The sequence below is a fragment of the Rutilus rutilus genome, assembly GCF_951802725.1.
Source record: "Rutilus rutilus genome assembly, chromosome: 6".
Lineage (NCBI taxonomy): Eukaryota > Metazoa > Chordata > Actinopteri > Cypriniformes > Leuciscidae > Rutilus > Rutilus rutilus.
The window spans coordinates 34,478,794-34,501,173 of record NC_140214.1 but is presented as its reverse complement, the minus strand read 5'-3'; the positions used below and the strand labels follow the sequence as shown (position 1 = coordinate 34,501,173).

General features: G+C 44.1%; 1 long non-coding RNA gene across 1 annotated transcript in view; it reads right to left on the bottom strand.

Annotated features, from left to right (window-relative positions):
• Positions 1-22,380, bottom strand: part of LOC311292113 — an 843,631-nt gene that overhangs the window by 297,705 nt on the left and 523,546 nt on the right. The window contains exon 2 of the long non-coding RNA XR_014627670.1: positions 15,998-16,704. This is a non-coding gene — a long non-coding RNA (uncharacterized lncRNA). The remainder of the gene's footprint in view (positions 1-15,997; positions 16,705-22,380) is intronic.

Genomic DNA, 22,380 nt, shown 5'->3' with positions numbered 1-22,380 from the left:
CGGTTCGATCTGGCATCCTCACCCGGAACTGTGGTCCCTTCATGTCTGGGCCATCAACGGGTACATGTTGGACTCCCTGAAGGAGTATTAAACACGATCACGCAGGCTAGAGCTCTGTCTACGAGACGACTCTATTCCTCGAAATGGTCAGTGTTTTCGGGCTGGTGCACAGCCCGTGGTGTGTCACCCACAGACTGTGGTGTGGCGGAGGTGCTTTCCTTCCTACAAGAGCTGTTGGATGGGGGCAGGGCCCCCTCCACGCTCAAAGTTTATGTGGCGGCTATAGCAGCGTTCTCAGAAACAACGCTTGGTCAGTCAATAGGAAGGAACGATTTAGTCATCCGCTTCCTTAGAGGGGCTAAGAGACTGAATCCTCCCAGACCTCCCTCAGTCCCCGTATGGGACCTTTCTACGGTTCTGGAAGCCATGAAAGGTGCGCCATTTGAGCCTTTACAGTCAATCGATTTGAAACACCTGTCTTTCAAGACGGTGTTTTTGCTGGCTCTCGCTTCGGTGAAGCGCATAGGGGATCTGCACGCGCTCTCTGTGAGCGCGGCGTGCATGGAGTTTGGGCCTAATGACTCAAAAGTTATACTCAAACCTAAGCACGGTTATGTTCCGAAATCCCTCAACACACCGTTTAGGGCGCAGGTTATCTCCCTGTCAGCCCTACCGGTCCCTGATGAGGAAAGAGACGCGAGCCTCCTCTGCCCAGTCAGGGCATTACGAGCTTATGTGTCTCGCTCGTCTGGTTTCAGACAGACGGAGCAGCTCTTTGTTTCGTTTAGCGGACGTTCTAAGGGACTAGCCGCGTCGAAACAGAGCCTATCCAGATGGATAGTTGATGCTATAGCGCTGGCATACGCCTCCAAGGGCATGCAGTGCCCGTTGGGTGTCAGAGCGCACTCCACGAGAGGCATGGCCTCTTCGTGGGCCTGGTCAAGTGGGATTGCCTTGCAAGATATTTGTATGGCGGCAGGCTGGGCCTCCCCGTCTACATTTATAAGGTTTTATAACCTAGAGGTTCCCGCCCTGCAGGCCAGGCTGCTGTCGGTCTAAGTTTACCAGTATTATCTGACCTGATGCGTCAGCTCAGAATGCTGCGTCTACTGAGCACAGCTCAATGTTCGACAGTAAAAAAGTAGCAGCACGAGATGTGCCTGGGCAAACTGTGTCAGACCCACATTCCCCCATCAGTTCAGGCCGTACCCCGCCCTGTCTGTATGATGAAATTCGCGTCTCAGCGACGCTACCATAAGTGGAAGAGTGCGGCTTCGCCCCTCCCTCTTCCTGGACTCCCTGTGAGTTCCCTGAGTGATTGTGCACTATATGTACCCCGGGCTTTCGCCCTTGGGTCTTTGGTGTCAGATCTCAGCATGCACGGCGTTTTGCATTGGGTCCCCTAGCGTAAGATATCTTACGCAGTACGAGAGACCTCTCGTAAGAGAACGTACTCGGTTACTAACGTAACCTCGGTTCTCTCTAGAAGAGGGAACAAGTACTGCGTATCTTGCCGTGCATGCACACGCTCTGGTTGCTTCGATGATGAAAAACCAGATAATAGCTGCCTGCGAGCGGTATTTATAGGCCTAGACCACGCCCATTTCGGCGGGACGTGACGCAGCGGGCGCGAAGTGCCCTGATTGGGTCTGGCGTCACGCCAGGCCTCGCTCGATAGGCTGCTGCAGTTGCCGCAGAGCAGCCAATAGGCGCGCGAGCTGTCTCGCCTATGTCTGCATGCTGCCGCAACGCGTTTTGCATTATTACAAAATTAAGGATAATTTTTGGCTTCAATATCTCGCGGAAAAAGGATTTTCCCCTAGCGTAAGATATCTTACGCAGTACTCGTTCCCTCTTCTAGAGAGAACCGAGGTTACGTTAGTAACCGAGTACGTTTTATCCTTAACGATATTATTTATTAAGATATATAAAATATATAAGATATTCAACCTTGTAGGTTTTTTTTTCCTGTGTAAAAAAATCTCATATTATGTATGCAAACCCATGATATATATATATATATACCATCAGTAACTGGACAGCCCTACCTAGAATGGGATTCCTCAGCGTTTGTAATGTCTGCACAAAGGGCAGCTGTGTGAAGATTCACCTTTGGAGAAAACTGTTGATTTTGTACTCGAAAAATTTAAGTATCATTAATATTAAAAATTAATATTACCTCAGAATGAATTGCATTGCTATCCCACCCCAAAACATACAATAATAACAACGATAAATGCTTACCAATACTTAATTATATTACTTTTTACTGAAAATGATATAATTCAATAAAACAAACAAAATGTAATGTATGTCATAGCTATGCATGATTGAATACACTCTAGATGTGTATATAATGAACATATCTACATTTTCTTTCAAACAATTAAATAAAACATTAATTAAATAATTATATTTTATTTACTGACAACAATGAGAAATAATAAATTAGTAAAAGAATGAATGAAAGTCACCATCACACAATAAACAAATGCATATACAAGTCAACACATGAAACAAAGCTTTATTCAAACTACAATCATGTATGTAGGCTACAGGCGCTGAACCCCACATCCTTCTGCCATCTCAACACAGCGGTTCCCGTTCTGCGGCTTTATTCTGATGAATCAGCTGACCGCCAGAGGTGAGCCGTTCCCTCGTGCTGGAGGTTGTTGCGTGATGTGTTGTGCTTCACAATCTGAGGCAATAAAGGCAGGTGGAGTGATGGAGGGTCTCGTAAGGGCAGGTGGAAGGATGGAGGGTCTCATCCATGGCACCATCTCCAGGATTCAGCTCTGGGCTCCTCATCCTCAGTGCTCACACCAGCCTGCTGACATTTCAGATCCTACAAAAATGCACAAACATAACACAAAAGCAGTAATTTCAACTGCACAATGTCATTTGATTTCAGTATTATTTAGAAGACAAAAACGCTTTTTTTCACAGATGCCGCCATCATCTTCCCTTGCAGGTCCTGCTCCACCTCAAAAAATCTGCAGCAAATGCACAGAAATCAAGAATCAGAAAAAGTTCTGTAATAGCTCTGTTTGAAATTACAATAATTAAAATAAACTACAACTTAATATTTAAATAGTTGTTGTTATTCATTTCTGTAGTATACTCACTCAAAGTCTTTGATGGCAGCATTCAGCTTCATGAGCCACTCTCCACCGGATAAACACACATCTGTTCATCTGTCCCGACTGTAACATCCAGACGAGATTCACATCACCTCTGTGATTTATGAACTCAACACTACATTTACATGTTGAGGTTGTTTTAACTTTTTATCCAATATAAATGTTCCTCAATTTATCAACTAATGGACAAATAAAATAGATAACTTATGTTTAGTTACTTTATAGATTTGTCCTACATAATAGCACACATTCATCACTCAGATGTCTATTTCATGTTGTGATATTTCAAGATTTTCCTGTCAGATGTAAATAGACATTTAAAATGAGCGTCTTTAAGATGTATATGGTTTATGTAAATCCACTTTAGAGACGTAACTTATGTGTCCTTACTGGAGCTCCCCTGTTAGCTAACGTTATACATAATAAAACGTGTTTTTACAACAAAATCACAACTATACTTTACTGTGTAACGTCTTTACACCTTCAACAATTCAACAGTTTACTCTATAGTAGTGCAACACATGCAATTTTAACAAAAGGAACCGTGTTTACTCACATTTGAAAGCACCCGCGTCGCTGATCTCTGCGATGTTTGATAATGACGTATGCTCTCGCGTGGCCTCCTGGGATAGAAGAGTATCCATCGTTGAGCACTCGAAAATCTGCGCTGAAGCAGTAAGCCATCCGGGAACTTCTGGCCTACTCTTTTATGAATACTGATGTTTCGAACGTACTGCTTCCTTCACGTACTGTTTTCGCCTACTATATAGTAGGAAAGTAGGCATATTGGAACGCACTTAAGTCCGAATCTCGCGATAATTAGTACGTCACCCAGGTAATTCTCGCCTACTCTTTTGGATCCGTACATACTTTTTTGCTCGCCTACTCTTTTTTCCATACTAAATAGTAGGGAAGTATGCAGTTTTCTTACGAGAGATACTCTCGTACTGCGTAGAATACGCTAGGGGAAAATCCTTTTCCACGAGAATACTGAAGCCAAAAAATTATCCTTTAATTTTGTATTAATGTAAAACGCGTTGCGGCAGCATACAGACATAGGCGAGGCAGCTCGCGCGCCTATTGGCTGGTCTGCTGGCAACTGCTTAAGCCTATCGAGCGAGACCTAGAGTGACGTCAGACCCAATGAGTCTGCGTCACGTCCCGCCGAGACGGGCGTGGCTTAGGTCTATAAATACCGCTCGCAGGCATTATTTCTCTGATTTTTCATCCTTCAGCGAAGCAACTCACATCGCTGGATCCGAGAAGAAGCCGCGCTGTTGAAGAAGCACCTCAGCGGGACGAGTCGACGAAGCTGCTGGCCGCGCCGCCTTCATCGCCTTCCTGCTGCGCTATCCAGCGCCCATATCCTTTACTGCACTGTGTGTGTGTGTTCGCCGGCGCGACTCACACTGTCTAAAAGAGCTCTGAGGATCCCGCCCCCCCTGCCCGTGCTTCTACGGGAAAGAGAGCGAGCATTGAGGCGGAGCTCATGCGCGTGCTCACTCAGGCCACGGCGAGCCTCGGCCTCGAGTGGATTACGCCTGAGCAGCCTGCTCACAACCGGCTGGACGGCTACTTCCTGCCTGGGGAGCGCGTTTCACCTGCATCCAAGCCAGCGCCTTTTCTTCCTGAGCTTCATGAAGAAGTCGCTAAGTCTTGGGGCTCCCCTTTTTCGGCCAGGACACGATCCTCTGTCTCTTTGGCGTTCTCCGCTGTCGACGACGCAAAGAACAGAGGCTACCACTCCCTACCGCCGGTCGAAGAGGCTATTGCAGCGCACTTATGCCCGCCCTCTGCTGGACGGCGTGCTAAGATGGCGCTGCCCTCAAAAGCCTGCCGCACGACGTCAGCCCTGCTCCGCCGCGCTTTCTCTGCCGCCGGGCAGGCCGGGTCAGCGTTGCACACCATGGCCACGCTCCAGATATACCAGGCCGATCTCCTCCGCCAGCTGGACGAGAGAGGACCTGACGCAATCTGCGTGCCGGACTTGAGGAGCGCTACAGACTTCGCTCTTCGCGCCACCAAGTCAGCAGCACAGGCCATTGGACGGAGCATGGCCTCGCTCACCGTGTCTGAGAGACATCTGTGGCTTACGCTCTCTGACATGACTGAGTCAGAGCGCACCGCGTTCCTCGACGCGCCGCTTTCCCCTGCCGGCCTCTTCGGAAACTCGGTCAAAGATTTCGCCGATAGGTTCGCTGAGGTGCAGAAAGCGACCCAGGCCATGAAGCACTTCCTCCCGAAGCGCTCCGGTTCTGCAGCAGGCCGTGCGAAACCGTCTGCTCAGAGCTCACAGCCTAAGCCTCCGCCCGCCGCCTCCTCTTCTCAACGCCGCCAAACCCAGAGCTCGAGACCGCGCTCTCGCTCATCCGGCCGCCGCCCCGCCCCGCGTGGCCCGCGGCAGAAGATTGCGTTGAAGCCAGAGGCCCCGAAATCGTCCTAGCACGCCTAGGAAAGCGACGGTGTCCAAGTCCCGCTGCGGCCGGACTTCCACCAAAGCTTGCCGCTCGTCCAGTTCCAGGAAATGTGACTGGTCCAGCGTATTTAGCAGCCAACAAGCCGGTTCCATTACCCGCTTGCCTGCACACAAAAGCCGTTTTTACGGCTACCCAGATAAATCCCTTAAAGAGTGTATTTTCTGGTGTGTAGAAAAAATGCCCACTACTCAGTGCCCATTCCTACACACAAGCACAGCCCTTCACACAGGGCCCGCGCACATAAAATCGACTCAGATCGATTGCGCTTCAAATGTAGCAAAAGTGCCCACTACCCAGTGCCCACAAACGCTACTTCCCACATGTCTCACGGTCCCTGTAAATACAGGACCAGTATGCATATGCTCTGCTCACGCGAGCAATGCTGTAAAGGTGGTGTATGTGCCCGCTGCTCTGCGCCCACGCCCACACACAGACATGAAACTAGCCCAGCCCTCCTCCTCTCAGCTAAACACTGCGGAGGAGTCGAGCGCGGGCATTCTGCCCGCTGTTATCAGCGCGCCCCCTGCCTTAGATGTCATGAGCGCGGCGCTTATGTCTCAGCACACAAAAGCCGCTGTATCGCGAGCCGATCAGAGCGTGCTTCGCATCCAGCCCCTAGCTACTCGCGCACCTGCGTGGGAAAAGCTTCCCGGGGTTTCGAGATGGGTGCTGAACATCATAAAAGAAGGCTATTCGCTGCAGTTTCGCCGACGCCCTCGGTCGAGACCACGGTAGAATCGAAAGTAGCTCATCTACTTCGAGCCGAGATTTTGAAACTGTTGAGCAAAGGGGCTATAGAACCCCTATCTCAAGCTCAAAGCGAAGGGGGGCTTTACAGCAGATACTTCCTAGTGCCCAAAAAAGACGGGGGTCTCAGACCCATACTAGATCTGCGGCAGCTGAACAGAGCGCTTATGAAGCGCCAGTTCAGGATGCTCACAACCAGAAAAATCCTCGCGCACGTCCGCCAGGGGGACTGGTTTGTGTCAATAGATCTAAAGGACGCGTATTTTCAAATACAGATAGCGTCACGTCACAGGCGATTTTTGAGATTCGCCTTCGAGGGCCAGGCATATCAGTACACAGTCCTGCCTTTCGGCTTGTCCCTGGCACCCCGTACATTTACGAAGTGCATGGACGCAGCGCTCGCACCCCTCAGATTACGGGGCATACGAGTGCTGAACTATCTGGACGACTGGCTGATTCTAGCCCAATCTCACTCAGAGCTCGTAGAGCACAGGACCATTTTACTCGATCACCTCGAGAATCTCGGTCTCGCAGTGAACTGGGAAAAGAGCTCGCTTTTCCCCAGACAGATTATATCTTTTCTGGGAATAGAGCTGAACTCGCTGCTAATGACAGCACGCCTGTCATCTCAGCGCACACTGGACATTCGGCGCGCAGCCGGCTCATTCCGCTGCGGCGCGATAGTCCCTCTCAAAGCCTTTCAAAGGATGCTCGGTCTGATGGCCTCAGCATCTTCAGTTCTCCAGTTGGGCCTTCTGCGCATGCGCCCACTGCAGTTCTGGCTCAGAAAGAGAGTACCACGCACAGCGTGGGCCTCCGGTCGGCTTCGCGTCAAGGTCAATCAAGCATGCATTGCAGCTTTGAAACCTTGGGAGGCAAAAGACTGGTACCAATCAGGTGTAAGCCTGGGGACTTCCTCGAGAGTGATGGTGGTGTCCACGGACGCATCCACCTCGGGATGGGGAGCACTGCTCGAGGGCAGACCGCTTTTTGGCCAATGGTCAAAGCAGGAGAAGCTCTTACATATCAACTGCCTCGAAATGTTGGCAGTGAGCAAAGCGCTCACGCGCTTTTGTCCCCTCATAAAGGGACACCACGTGCTAATACGTTCAGACAACGTCTCAGTGGTGTCCTACATAAATCGCCAGGGCGGCCTCAGGTCCCTGACTCTGTACAGGCTAACCAGGCGCCTCCTGATATGGGCCCGCAGCAACCTGCTCTCGCTGAGAGCAGCGCACGTGCCAGGGCTCCTAAATATAGGACCAGACAGACTGTCCAGGAACCAGGTTCCGACAGGAGAATGGTCTTTGCACCCACAGACAGTCCAGCTGCTGTGGAAGAAATTCGGCAGAGCGGAAGTAGACCTGTTCGCGTCTCAAGAAAACGCTCACTGTCCAGAATTTTTCTCGAAGAGCAAGGACGCGCTGACCCACGAGTGGCCTCGCCGTCCTCTCTACGCTTTTCCCCCCGTCTCCCTCCTGACTCAGGTGGTAGAACGGGTCAGGGAAGAAGGATGCTCAGTGCTGCTTGTAGCCCCACTTTGGATGAGCCAACCTTGGTTCCCAATTGTGATGCAGTTAGCGAGCACCGCCCCGTGGCCAGTGCCTCTGAGGAGGGATCTCCTCTCTCAAGCCAACGGCTCGATTTGGCATCCTCACCCAGAGCTGTGGTCCCTCCATGTGTGGACCATCAACGGGTACCCGCTGACCTCCCACAGGGAGTGTTAAACACTATCACACAGGCCAGAGCTCCGTCTACGCGACGTCTCTATGCCTCAAAATGGTCAGTGTTCTCTAGCTGGTGCACAGCTCGTGGTGTGTCACCCCTGCATTGCGGTGTGACGGAGGTTCTCTCCTTCCTACAGGAGCTGTTGGATAAGGGCAGGTCCCCTTCCACGCTCAAAGTCTATGTAGCGGCCATAGCAGTGTTCTCTTCGACCACGCTCGGCCAGTCTATTGGAAGGAACGATTTAGTCATTCGCTTCCTTCGAGGAGCTAAGAGACTGAATCCTCCCAGACCTCCCACAGTCCCTATATGGGACCTTTCTACGGTACTGGAAGCCATGAAAGGTCATCCATTTGAGCCCTTGCAGGAGATTGATCTTAAACACCTGTCTTTCAAGACGGCGTTTCTTCTGGCTCTCGCTTCAGTGAAGCGCATAGGGGACTTACACGCGCTCTCAGTAAGCGCGACGTGCATGGAATTTGGGCCGAATGACTCTAGAGTTATACTCAAACCTAAGCACGGTTATGTTCCTAAATCCCTCAATACACCGTTCAGAGCACAGGTAATTTCCCTGTCTGCCCTGCCGGTCACTGAAGGAAATATGGACGAAAGCTCCCTTTGCCCAGTCAGGGCGTTAAGAGCTTATGTGTCTCGCTCGTCTGTTTTCAGACAGACGGAGCAGCTCTTTGTTTCGTTCAGCGGGCGTTCTAAGGGACTAGCCGCTTCGAAACAGACCCTATCCAGATGGGTAGTGGACGCAATAGCGCTAGCTTACACAACCAAGGGCATGCAGTGCCCGCTGGGTGTCAAAGCGCACTCCACGAGAAGCCTGGCTTCATCGTGGGCATGGTCAAGTGGGATTGCCTTGCAAGATATTTGTATGGCGGCAGGCTGGGCCTCTCCGTCTACATTTATAAGGTTTTACAACCTAGAGGTTCCCGCACTACAGGCCAGACTACTGTCGGTCTAGTATGGCCAAAATCTCATAACTGGCGCTGTCAGTTATGCAGCTATTGAGTATTGCAATCCTTGCTCTATGCTGCTATAAGGAAGATAGTGGCTAACCCCCCTCTCTTCCAGGATTCCCTGTGAGTCCCCTGGGTGATTATGTACTGTATGAACTCCGGGCTGTCGCCCTTGAGTCTATGGTATCAGATCCCAGCACGCACAGCGTTTTACAGTAGGTTCCCCTAGCGTATTCTACGCAGTACGAGAGTATCTCTAGTAAGAGAACGTACTCGGTTACTAACGTAACCTCGGTTCTCTCTAGAGAGAGGAACGAGTACTGCGTATCCTGCCGTGCCTGCACGCGCTCTGGTTGCTTCGACTATGAAAAACCAGAGAAATAATGCCTGCGAGCGGTATTTATAGACATAAGCCACGCCCGTCTCGGCGGGACGTGACGCAGAGGGCGCGAAGCTCATTGGGTCTGACGTCACTCTAGGTCTCGCTCGATAGGCTTAAGCAGTTGCCAGCAGACCAGCCAATAGGCGCGCGAGCTGCCTCGCCTATGTCTGTATGCTGCCGCAACGCGTTTTACATTAATACAAAATTAAAGGATAATTTTTTGGCTTCAGTATTCTCGTGGAAAAGGATTTTCCCCTAGCGTATTCTATGCAGTACTCGTTCCTCTCTCTAGAGAGAACCGAGGTTACGTTAGTAACCGAGTACGTTTCGAACGCAGCCACTGGCTGCGTGGCGGGAGCGTGGCGTTTCTGTTGCGTGTCAGTTGCGTGGCGTTTTCTATGTCTTTGCACACCAGAAACGTGTCTGACGCGGCGCTGCTGCTGCTAGGTGACATATGATAAGCCTCATTGGTGATATATTTGGCATATGGGGAGAGAGTTGTGGAAGGCATACTTCATGTTAAACATATAGCAGCAAAGACAACGTCAGCAATATTGACACAAAATAGGCTACAGGATATTTCGTTCTGTATTGACAGGTGCAATCAAAACCGCGCGTCACGCAGGCAGTATGCAAGCTCTAACCTGTTAACATGGGAGCCGAAATAAAAACGGACACGCCACGCAGCTGAGACGCTCACGCCACGCAGCCAGTGTGTCGCCAGCCTAATGCATTTTGAACAACAATAATCCAGGATCACCAGTGATCCCTGACAGGCAAGGGGTTAACGATCTAAAACGCAAGTATCAAACGCGAAACGCAAGTAACTGGTCTGAAGTAGCTACATTACTCATAGGCGTAACGTGAAATAAACCAATCAGAGCGTCATCTCACATTCCCTTTAAAAGCAGGCGCGCTTGTTCCATGGCAGATTGCTAATATAACAGCGGATTTGCCAGGCGCACGCCAGGAGCGGTTCACAGCCGAGGAGATCAACGTTCTTGTCAGGACCGTAAAAGACAGAAAAGACAGAGAAGTATCAAATTATTGTATGCCTGGCCTGTTTAACCGAAGCTAATTTGGGTGGGTTTGAGAAACCCACCCAAATTAGCTTCGGTTAAACAGGCCAGGCGTACAATAATTTGGGTAAATGTGTAAGCTAGATTTATGCCTATTTTTTCACATCTTCATAGACACCAAAATGATTTCCCTTGTGTGGTAATATTTTTTCCTTGTAATTATGTATGGTTTGCAAAAATGAGAACTGCTGCCTGCGTCTGTGTAGATGAGAGAAGCAAAGTGTATGCGCGTTGTGCACACGCTACATTATGGCCAAGCATACGCCCTAAAATAGCATCTGAATAACACACCACTGACTTTAGACTAGGTTTTTCCAGGTCAGTGGCGGAATTGTTTTCTGAAACTGCAAAATAGCACCAGGGAACGTTTGCGCAGGAACACGCCTCCTCTTTTCGCTGAACCGCCCCCCGGGAGCACAAGTTCATTCCCTAATTTACCGACGTGCGTCTGTGGAGGGAAAAGCCTGCTGTGCGTCGGGTGCAAAATAGGAATGATACATGCGTCAGTGTACAAAGTCACATGCGCTGGATGCAAGATAGGGCCCAAGGGCTTCAATTACTAACCCATAATGATTGAAAAAGAAAAAGAAAAAGAAATCAAATCAGCAGTGTCTTGGAAAATGAAATGTTACTTTGTTCACATGGACAAAGGTGTTTTTTTTTTCACCTATTTTTCTTTTTTATCTAAAAACTTAGTGAATTTGGAACATGTAGTTGTAATTTCATTGATAACAACAATACTACCAATTGTCATTTACAATTTTATAAAGATGAATGTATGCTTTGCAATAAAAAAAGTTTTTCCAGTCATGGACCCAACAGGAGGCCTTGCTGATGTACGAATATTAAGTATTTCATTAGAGTTATTTAATATTTTAAAATAGTTTTTTCTATATTTTTTTCCAGCTACCACCAGAGGTGCTGAGTCACATTCTTCTAGATGTTGTTTATAATTATGAAGAAGGAGACAAAGCCTTTCACACTCTGTCACTAGTGTGCAGAACGTTTAATAAAACCATAACCATCCAGGTTTTCTAAAAAATATATATATTTAATTAGGTTTATTGCATTAATTCAGTTTTTTTCCCCCTGTAGGTATCGTTGACTGGAAGTCTGTCAGTCCAGATGTGAGGGAGGAATACAGGGTGGAGTTTGAGCTGTGGATTCACCTACAAAAACACCACTGGATTTTGCGGCAATGGAAAGAAGGGGGTCTTTACTGCGTTCTATTCAGACAAAGAGTTTGATGGTTTCTGTTCAATGGACTGCTACTACAGTATGAATGAGTGAAGAAATTAGTTTTCTTTGTGTTTTGACTTTGAACACAAGCCTTTGATGACAGAAATTGAATTGTTGAAAAATGACACCTGAATAAATGTTTTGTGGATAAAACGGTGTCTGTTTTGCTAAATTAGTTAATGTGACTTACAGAAGGCTATTAAACCATTTTTACTCCTCTATTTTTTTTTTAATGATGTGGTGTTTTATCAAACATATACAGTGGTGGTCAGAATTAATGGCACCCCTGGTAAATAAGATCAAAAATGGCTGTAAAAAATAAATCTGCATTGTTTATCCTTTTGATCTTTCATTAAAAAAAATTTGCAAAAAACTAATCTTTCATTGAAGTAAAATAATTGAAAGTGGGGGGTTAATCACATTATAAAATAAATGCTTTTCTTCAAAACACGCTGGCCATAATTATTGGCTCCCTGTTATTAAATACTTTTTGCAACCTCCTTTTGCCAAGATAACAGATCTGAGTTTTCTTCTATAATGCCTGATGAGTTTGAAGAATAACTGACAAGAGATCAGAGACTATTCCTCCATGCAGTATCTCTCCAGATCCTTCAGATTCACAAGTTCATGTTGGGGCTTCTTCTCTTCAGTTCACCCCACTCATTTTCTATAGGGTTCAGTTTAGGGGACTGGAACGGTCATGGCAGAAGCTTCATTTTGTGCTCAGTTACCCATTTTTGTGTTGATTTTGATGTTTGTTTTGGACCGTTGTCCTGATGGAAGATCCAACCACGGCCCATTATAAGATTTATAGCAGAGGCAGTCAGGTTTTGATTTTTTATCTGTTGGTATTTGCTAGAATCCATAATACCATGTATCTGAACAAGATGTCCAGGACCTCCAGCAAAAAAATAGGCCCACAACATATAAGATCCAGCAGTATATTTAACCGTAGACATGGGGTACTTTTTATCCCTGTTTGCACTAAACACATCTGGTGGGTTTGCTGCCAAAAAGGCCTTTTTTTGTTTCATCTGACCATAGAATCCGGTCCCTTTTGAAGTTCCAGTCATGTCTGACAACTGAATATGCAAGAGTTTATTTTTGGAGGAGCGAGGAGGATTTTTTTTTAAACCCTCCCAAACAACATGTGGTTGTGTAAGGGTTGTTTGATAAAAAATGTTAGGCTTTCTGACCCCCAAGACTCAAGTAATCTCTGCAATTCTCCATCTGTGATCCTTGGAGAGTCTTTGGCCACTCAAACTTTCCTCCTCACTGTGCATTAAGATAATATAGACACACGTCCTCTTCCTGGCAGATTCGTAACATCTTTAGTTGATTGGAACTTCTTAATTATTGCCCTCATGGTCAAAATGGGGATTTTCAATTCTTAAGCTATTTTCTTACAGCCACTTTCTATTTTGTGATGCTCAACAATCTTTTGATGCATATCAGAACTATATTCTTCGGTTTTACTCATTGTGATGGATGATTAAAGAAATTTGGCCTTTGTGTATTCGTCATATTTAAACTCCTGTGAAACAAGAAGTCATAGCTTGACAATTTCATGTTCCTAGTCACCCTGGTGTGCTAAATAAAGGTAAATATTAATGGGAATTGAAGAATAACAAATTTTAAGAATCTATTTCAAATATGCTTCCATACATAACATCACGGTAAAGAATATTGAATTTAGCTTTTAAGGTTAAGATAATGATTCTGCTCAGCAAAGTTGCAATTCCTGTTTTCTTTTCCTTATTGTCTTTAATGGCTCTTGGAGTCCCAGTTTCACTCAGACTGATGGGATTAGCATCTATGCAATTTGAATGATAGTGTTATGCTGATTGGGCCGGATTGTTGAGCAGCCAGATAACCTGCCTAACCGGTTTTCACTTGATAGAATCAAATCACTGAAAGATTCATCCCTACATTTGCATGCTTTGTTTGAGCTTGTCTCGACCTCCAAAAGTCCCTCCCCCTTGGAAGGTATATAACCTACAATGTATAATGTTTGAGTCAGACTTGATGAACTACAGACTCGGAAGAATAAATCTCGTCTGCTTATGCCCTGATCGATTGAATCCTGATCGATTGCTCCTGTCTGCCTCGCTGCCTGCTGTGAGTGTGTTTGCTTCGGTGCTGTAAGCTCCGTCTTAGCCTCGTATTTCCTTGTTTTGAACCATCATTTACTACAATTTCTAGTTGTTTATACTACTACTAAATACAGCTTACCCAACATCTCAGATTAACCTGACATCGCTAGCTTCCGTTACTACTAGCACAACACGCTAGTAATTCGCTAGCCTGCTAACGCGCCACCCGTGCGCTCAGTTATTTTTATTTATTTATTTTTCTCTCACGCGCTCGCGCCTTTGAGTTCATAAAAGCTCAGGTGAGTAAGAATCACTCAACAAACACGGTGAGTAATGTCTTGTCCTGTTATTGTCACCTGCACTTCATGTTACATGTTTAGCATAGACTTCTCTGTCGGCAATATAGGATTTATATGTGATAAATGTAATGAGACAGTTAGGTTGACAGAGAAGATTTCAGAATTAGAAACACGCATCCAAACTTTAATTGAGGATAGTAAGAGTGCTAGAGCTTCAGATGTTTTGGATGCGCATATCATAGTGAACACTTTACATGAGTCTGTTCCGGCTGAAGTAGAGCCTGTGCAGCCGGGCAAATGGGTGACAGTGAGGGATCGCTCTAGTCGCGGATCTAAAAACCACTCTTCCGTTCCGATTACCATAACAAATCGATTTGCCCCGCTCAGTGAAACACCCACTGAGAATGATTGTGCCCTAGTTATTGGCGATTCTATTACACGGAACATGAAAATAGAGACACCAACCACCATAGTCACATGTTTGCCGGGAGCCAGAGCGCCTGACATCAAAGCAAATTTAAAAGTGCTGGCTAATGCTAATCGTAAATTCTCTAAGATCATTATTCATGTCGGCACTAATGATGTTCGACTCCGCCAGTCGGAGATCACCAAAATGAATATTAAAGAGGTGTGTGAACTTGCAAGTACGATGTCAAGGACTGTAATTTGCTCTGGCCCCCTTCCTGTTCGCAGGAGTGATGAGATAGTTAGTAGATTGTGTTCGCTTAACGGTTGGCTGTCTAAGTGGCGTCCGCTTAATAATATAGAATTCATAGACAATTGGAAAAGTTTTTGGGGCAAACCTGACCTGTTGAAAAGAGATGGTATTCATCCCTCCTGGGATGGTGCTGCTCTTCTCTCTAGTAATATGGCTCATAGTCTTAGAGCTCAAACATGACAATCTGGGGCTCGCTCAGGTCAGGAAGCAGACAGACTGGCTAAACCGACTGTCTGCTAGCGGCCTCGCGTCACCCAGGTCAGATAAATCCCATCACATAGAGCCTCTTTTACCTAGCTATCATCGTATAGAGACTGTGTCTGTTCCCCGAATTTGGAAATCCAAAAAACGTTTTAACCCATCTAAGGTTAAAAATTTAATTGATGTTCAACAAATAAAAAACAGCTATAATACAGACGAGCAAATGCTAAAGCTTGGGTTGCTGAATATTCGATCGCTTACTTCAAAAGCACTCATTGTTAATGATATGATTTCAGATAATAACCTAGATGTGCTGTGTTTGACAGAAACCTGGCTAAAACCAAACGATTACATTACTTTAAATGAATCAACCCCGCAAGATTACTGTTATAAACATGAGCCTCGTCTGAAACGCAAAGGGGGTGGTGTTGCTGTAATTTATAGTAATAGTTTCAAAACCACTAAGAAATCAAGTTTTAAATATAATTCTTTTGAAGCATTGGTGCTTAATGTAAAAATCTATAGTGTAAACGATAAATCACGTTTGAGATTTGTGCTGGCTACTGTATACAGGCCACCAGGGCACCATACAGACTTTATCAAAGAATTTGCGGACTTTCTATCAGAATTAATATTGACTGCAGATAAAGTACTAATTGTTGGTGATTTTAATATACACGTCGATAATGAAAAAGATGCATTGGGATTGGCATTTAAAGACATTGTAAATTCAATTGGAGTTAGACAACACGTGTCAGGACCTACTCATCTTCGTAATCATACTCTAGATCTAATATTATCACACGGAATAGATGTTGATGCCGTTGAAATTCTGCAGCAGAGCGATGACATCTCAGATCATTATCTAGTCTTGTGTAATTTGCATTTAGCCAAGGCTGCAAAGCCAACTCCGTGTTTCAAATATGTGAGACCTATCACTTCTGCCACTAAAGATTGCTTTATTAATAATCTTCCTGATCAGTTTCATCATCTCAGCATCCCAGATAGCTTAGAAGAACTTGATATTACAACAGAAACGTTTAACTCTCTCTTTTCCAGCACTTTAGACACAGTTGCTCCGTTGCGCTTAAAGAAGATTAAAGAAAATAGTCCAACGCCGTGGTACAACGAGCACACTCAGGCACTTAAGAGAGCAGCCAGAAAAATGGAGCGCAACTGGAAGAAAACAAAACTAGAGGTATTTCGCATTTCATGGAAGGAGAGCTCGATTGCTTACAGAGAGACTTTAAAAGCTGATAGATCTGCTTATTTTTCAACCCTATTAGAAGAAAATAAACATAATCCTAGGTATTTATTTGAAACGGTGGCTAAACTAACGAAAAATAAAGCTTCAAGCACCGAAGTTTCCAAGCAACACAGCAGTAATGATTTTATGAACTTCTTCACTTATAAGATTGATAATATCAGGGACAAAATTATAACTATGCAACCGTCTACTACAGTATCGCATAAGGCAGTGCATTGTAGTCTCCCTGAGGAAAAATTTGATTCATTCGTTGCTATAGGAGAGGAAGAATTTACTAAACTCGTTAAATCATCTAAATCGACAACATGTATGTTAGACCCTATACCGACTAAGCTACTGAAAGAGATGCTTCCAGAGGTCATAGATCCTCTTCTTAATATCATTAATTCATCTTTGTCTCTAGGATACGTACCAAAAAACTTTAAGCTGGCTATGATTAAACCGCTTGTTAAAAAAACGCAACTTGATCCTACAGAATTAGTCAATTACAGGCCGATCTCGAATCTACCTTTTCTGTCAAAGATATTAGAAAAGGCAGTATCCTCACAACTGTGTTCCTTTCTTGAAAGAAATGATATCTGCGAGAATTTCCAGTCCGGATTCAGACCGTACCATAGTACCGAGACAGCTCTCGTTAGAGTCACAAATGATTTGCTCTTATCATCCGATCGTGGTTGTATCTCGCTATTAGTGTTACTCGATCTTAGTGCTGCATTTGACACCATTGACCACAACGTTCTTTTAAATAGATTAGAACATTATGTTGGCATGACGGGAAATGCACTAGCATGGTTTAAATCATACTTATCTGACCGTTATCAGTTTGTAGCAGTAAATGATGAGATGTCTCATCGATCACAAGTTCAGTATGGCGTACCACAAGGCTCAGTACTAGGACCGCTGCTGTTCACTCTGTACATGCTACCATTAGGAGATATCATTAGGAAACATGGAATTAGCTTTCACTGTTATGCTGACGATACTCAGCTGTATATTTCTTCAAAACCTAACGAAACTTATCAAATCACAAAATTAACGGAATGCATAGCGGATATAAAAAATTGGATGACTCGTAATTTCCTACTTCTTAACTCTGAAAAAACAGAGCTTCTAATTATTGGACAAAAAACTTCCTCACGTAATAACCTAGAATACTGTCTAACACTCGATGGCTGCTCTGTTAAGTCTTCGTCGTCGGTTAGGAACCTGGGTGTGCTCTTTGATACCAATCTTTCATTTGAAAGTCACGTGTCTAGTATCTGTAAAACTGCATTTTTCCATCTTAAAAATATATCTAAATTACGCCATATGCTCTCATTGACAAATGCGGAACAATTAGTTCATGCGTTCATGACCTCAAGGCTAGATTATTGTAATGCTCTACTGGGTGGTTGCCCTGCACGCTTAATAAACAAACTACAGCTGGTTCAAAACGCAGCAGCTCGAGTTCTTACCAGAACCAGGAAGTATGACCATATTAGCCCAGTTCTGTCAAAACTGCATTGGCTCCCTATTAAACATCGCATCAATTTTAAAATATTGCTGATTACTTACAAAGCACTAAATGGTTTAGCTCCGCAGTACTTGAGTGAGCTCTTAACGCATTATAGTCCGTCACGTCTATTGCGATCATAAAATTCCGGCCAGTTACTAATACCTAGAATATCAAAATCGACTGCTGGCGGTAGATCCTTTTCCTATTTAGCACCAAAACTCTGGAACAGTCTTCCTACCATTGTCCGGGAAGCAGACACACTCTGTCAGTTCAAAGCTAGACTAAAAACACATCTCTTTGACCTAGCATTCACATAATACATTATAGACTTCTATAATTTAATGTTAGGCTGCATAGATTAGGTCAGCCGGAACCGGGAACACTTCCCATAACTCCTGATGTACTCGTTACATCATGAGAAGAATGGCATCTACGCTAATTTTAGTGTCTGTGTTTATCCCGAGGTTTTCCTGCAGCCTGCCGGATCCAGGCCGTATCCAGATCTGACGAAGGACCTTCGCCTGGACCGATGACAACGCAGTGCTGAAGTGCCAACTAGTCTCTCCCTATGGAGGATCCCTCTACCACTATACAGATAAGGCGTTGTCGGGAAAATTTGTTTCGCGTTCCTACCCCAAAGCAACAAAATAAAATAAAATTATTTATCAAAATTTATAAGGAAAGACAAGTACTTTGTTTAGGCTTGGCTTGTAGGGAATTCCAAACCAGACGTGTTTTGGAGAAAAACATTTATTTCATAATGTGATTTCCTCCCCACTTTCAATTCTTTTACTTCAATGAAAGGTTAGATTTTTGCGATTTTTTTTTTATGAAAGATCAAAAGGATAACCAATGCATATTTATTTTTTTACAGCCATTTTTGATCATATTTACCAGGGGTGCCATTAATTCTCTCCACCACTGTATATATATTTGTTTTTATCCAGCAAAACATTGTTTTTAGTTTGTATGCACTTTAAATGAAAGGACAAACAACTTTCAAAACTGATACAAATACAAATTACTAATTGTATAATGTATGTTGATGTATGTTGATGTGTTTTGATATGATATAAAATGGTAATAGACGCTAAAACAGGTTATTTCCAAATGATGACCAACGAGTGTGACTCTAATAGTGTCAGGAGACATTTTTATCTTTGAAATAATAATTGTAATTGTTTTTTTATGATTTATTTGAATGACTGATCCACTATCATGGGCGTCAGTTTGGTTTGAAATGTGCTGGGGACAGAGACGCATTCGGAAGTGCATTTTCAGAAGTGCTGGGTACAATGACGCATTCATTTTTTTTTCTCTTTCGCGCAGATCATGTTTTGAAAGACAATGTCCTGTAGCTTACTAATGTAAATAAATAAAAATGTATACAAAAATGTGATGATGTCTGACTCATTTTATGAAGAAAAAAGCCATACGTTTTCAAAAAGCATTAGACATATGACCCACTATTCTGCTTCATAAGTATCATGTTGACAATATGACATGACGTGGTTTAATGCCCCTCAAGTCAGCACAGTCTCTAGCTTACTGTTTGCTCTAATACTAGCACCTCTAACGAACGTTAGTAAGCTAGCACTAACAAGATAACCGGTATCTTTATTTTTCCACAACAGTCAGACACACCAGTTCTGTACTTAGTTAACACATTGCCACAACTTCCTCGGGCCCCGAGATAAAACTAAAGTGAAAGGGGACTCATGTACGACTGTCTGTAAGATGGCGGAGCCAACTTTACTGTGGCAGCTAGCAGCTACTAAGCTGATGTTGCCGGCTATCGTCAATGATAGATTTTAGCTGCTAGAAGCTAAGGCTATCAATCTAATGTGCTACTCTTGGTCAAAACTACGAGAAAGGAGTTTTTACTGATTGTCAAGAATAAATTAATACGTTACCTTCTCCTCCTCCACATGTTCATGCAGGCGGCCAGCAGCACTACGAACAAAATTGTCCAGTCAGGTGGCCAGGAGAAGAAGTGAAGTGAACAGGCACATCAGCTGAGCTCTACCTGCATTAGCGACATGATGACATCACCCAATCATGTGCAATTCCCACACGGGGGATTCCAATCAAAGTAACAAGTTCCATTTGGCGTGCCACCCACCCCTCCCCAACCTAGAACATATCCCAATGTTACAGTTGTTGCACTGTAGCCAGCGCAGCAGCAGCAGTCCCCAGCGAAATCGACGCCTATGTCCACTATAAGCCCTAAACAAAGTCGCGGTGGTAATGACGTCATGTAACCCGCGTCATGCAGAAGTTCAGAAGGTAACGTACTTTCGAATGTAATATTCTCAATATCATTATTGCTATTTTAACAGTGAAAGAAAGGTATTTGGTCTTATATAATTATTTGTTGGCCAATGTTGATTAAGTTTATTATAGTTCGCTTTTATGCGGATCAGGAAGCTTTCGCATCCAATTGTAAAGACCTAATGGCACGCCCCATCCCTTTCCTTACCTTTTGGCACACCCATTGCTCCAGCCTGCAGTTATCCCTGACCTAAATTCACCCTACTAGGTTGCCATTGGTCGGCATCTGCAGTGTCAATTTTACTTCTTGGTTCTAAATTCACCTTTCGTTTATGACGGAAGTTGCTTTCATCAAGAATGGCAAATTCATGACCACTCCCAATCATCTGTCCATGTCTTCTTCTGAATCGTTTTATGGCACGGCGGCAGGACACGAGCCATTTTAGAGAGAGTTCTGGAACTTTTTGCAATGCCATCTTGCATCATATCAATTTGTCTGAACCGCAATCCCTGAGTAAACCTGTGAAGTACACAATGATGACTCAGAATAGAGAAAGTGGAGAATAGAGAAATTTATTAAAACTTTGAAATGCATTGTAACATTTTACTATTCCTTCTCTGCTATCCGACAATAGACTCACCTGTAAATGAATATTAGCCACGACGACAAGTTGAGTTTTGAACTCTAAAAGAGAGACCCTACTCGCACTGATTGCCTGGTTGTCTTGTCTCGATGACTTTTATGTGTGCACATCCTGTGGTGGCGATAAATGGCAAAATATGGTTATGCAGGCAAAATTATTTTACCTGGACTAAGAATTACAAAATTGTAGTAAAAATTTGTTTTAATTTAATTTCCAAAAAAGTGATAATTTACATGCCTTTGGACAATATACACACCTAAGACCAAGGGTGTAAGACCATTCTAATTCTTAGTGTAATTACATGTTCATGTAATTTAAAGGGGACATATCATGAAAATCTGAGTTTTTCCATGTTTAAGTGCTATAATTGGGTCCCCCGTGCATCTACCAACCCAGAAAATGTGAAACGCAGTAACTTTGTTCTGGTAAGCCTTTCTCAGCAAGCATCCGATGAGATTTCGCTTTCCTTTCTGATGTAGGAGGGGGATCTTATTATAATATTACCGGCCCTTAATCTGCACGTTTCCAACCACGGCACCGCCACGACAACAATGACCAGTTCTAATGCAATGGTAAAAATTCGAGCAAAGCATGAAACTGTTCTGTCGTTGCTGCACAGATGAGCACTGAACACCAGTGATGGGAATAACGGCGTTATAAATAAACGGCGTTACTAACGGCTTTATTTTTTTCAGTAACGAGTAATCAAACTAATTACTGCTTCCTCCATAACAACGCAGTTACCGTTACTGTCAATAAAAATGCGGCGTTACTATAATTGAGCTCACTGAAGCGGTTTTCATCCGAGTAGGCTCTCTCTCAGCCATAGGACCTACAAAGTTTTTTCTCTGGTGTGTGTGTGTGTTTATGAGGCACCGGACTGGACAAAAGCGAGGCGAATGCCGCGAGCGCGCTCGACAGTGCGCGAGAGAGACCGAGTGTGTCCGAGCATAAATACTTTATTTATAAATAAATTACATATTTCAGCATTAGAATAATATCTGTAGCATATCGGTATCATATCATATGCAGTGTTTTAATTAGTTTATATAACATAAACTCCAAAATAACCTGCAGGGAACGTTCAAACATATTTGTTTGACGGTTGTGAACACGTGCAGCAAACATGACTAGAATTTGCCTAAAATAAATAACCTCTGATGATGATGTTCTCTGTTGGTTATAAAAATAACCCCCCAAAATATTATATTATTATTTATGTTGATAAATTGTTCAGTATTAATATTTAATTTAATAGTTGTCTCTCACATTGTCCCACAGCAACATTAAAATAGTGTAGATTAGTGTACAATGTTTTATAATAATAAGATGTTCTATTTAGTGTCCATTTCATTCATTTAACATTTCATATTGGGGGTATCTTTCTTATAAGTAATTTTCTAAATGTCTTACATTTAAACTTTTTTTTTTTTTAAGTAATGCAATAGTTACTTTCCCAGGTAATTAGTTACTTTTGTAATTATGTAATTCAGTTACTAACGCAGTTACTTTTTGTGAGAAGTAACTAGTAACTATAACTAATTACTTTTTTTAAGTAACTGTCACGGTTCATGAATTCACTGACTCTTTCTCGCGCTGTGTTTGTATTGTGTGTGTGTGTGGGCGTGGTCACTGATC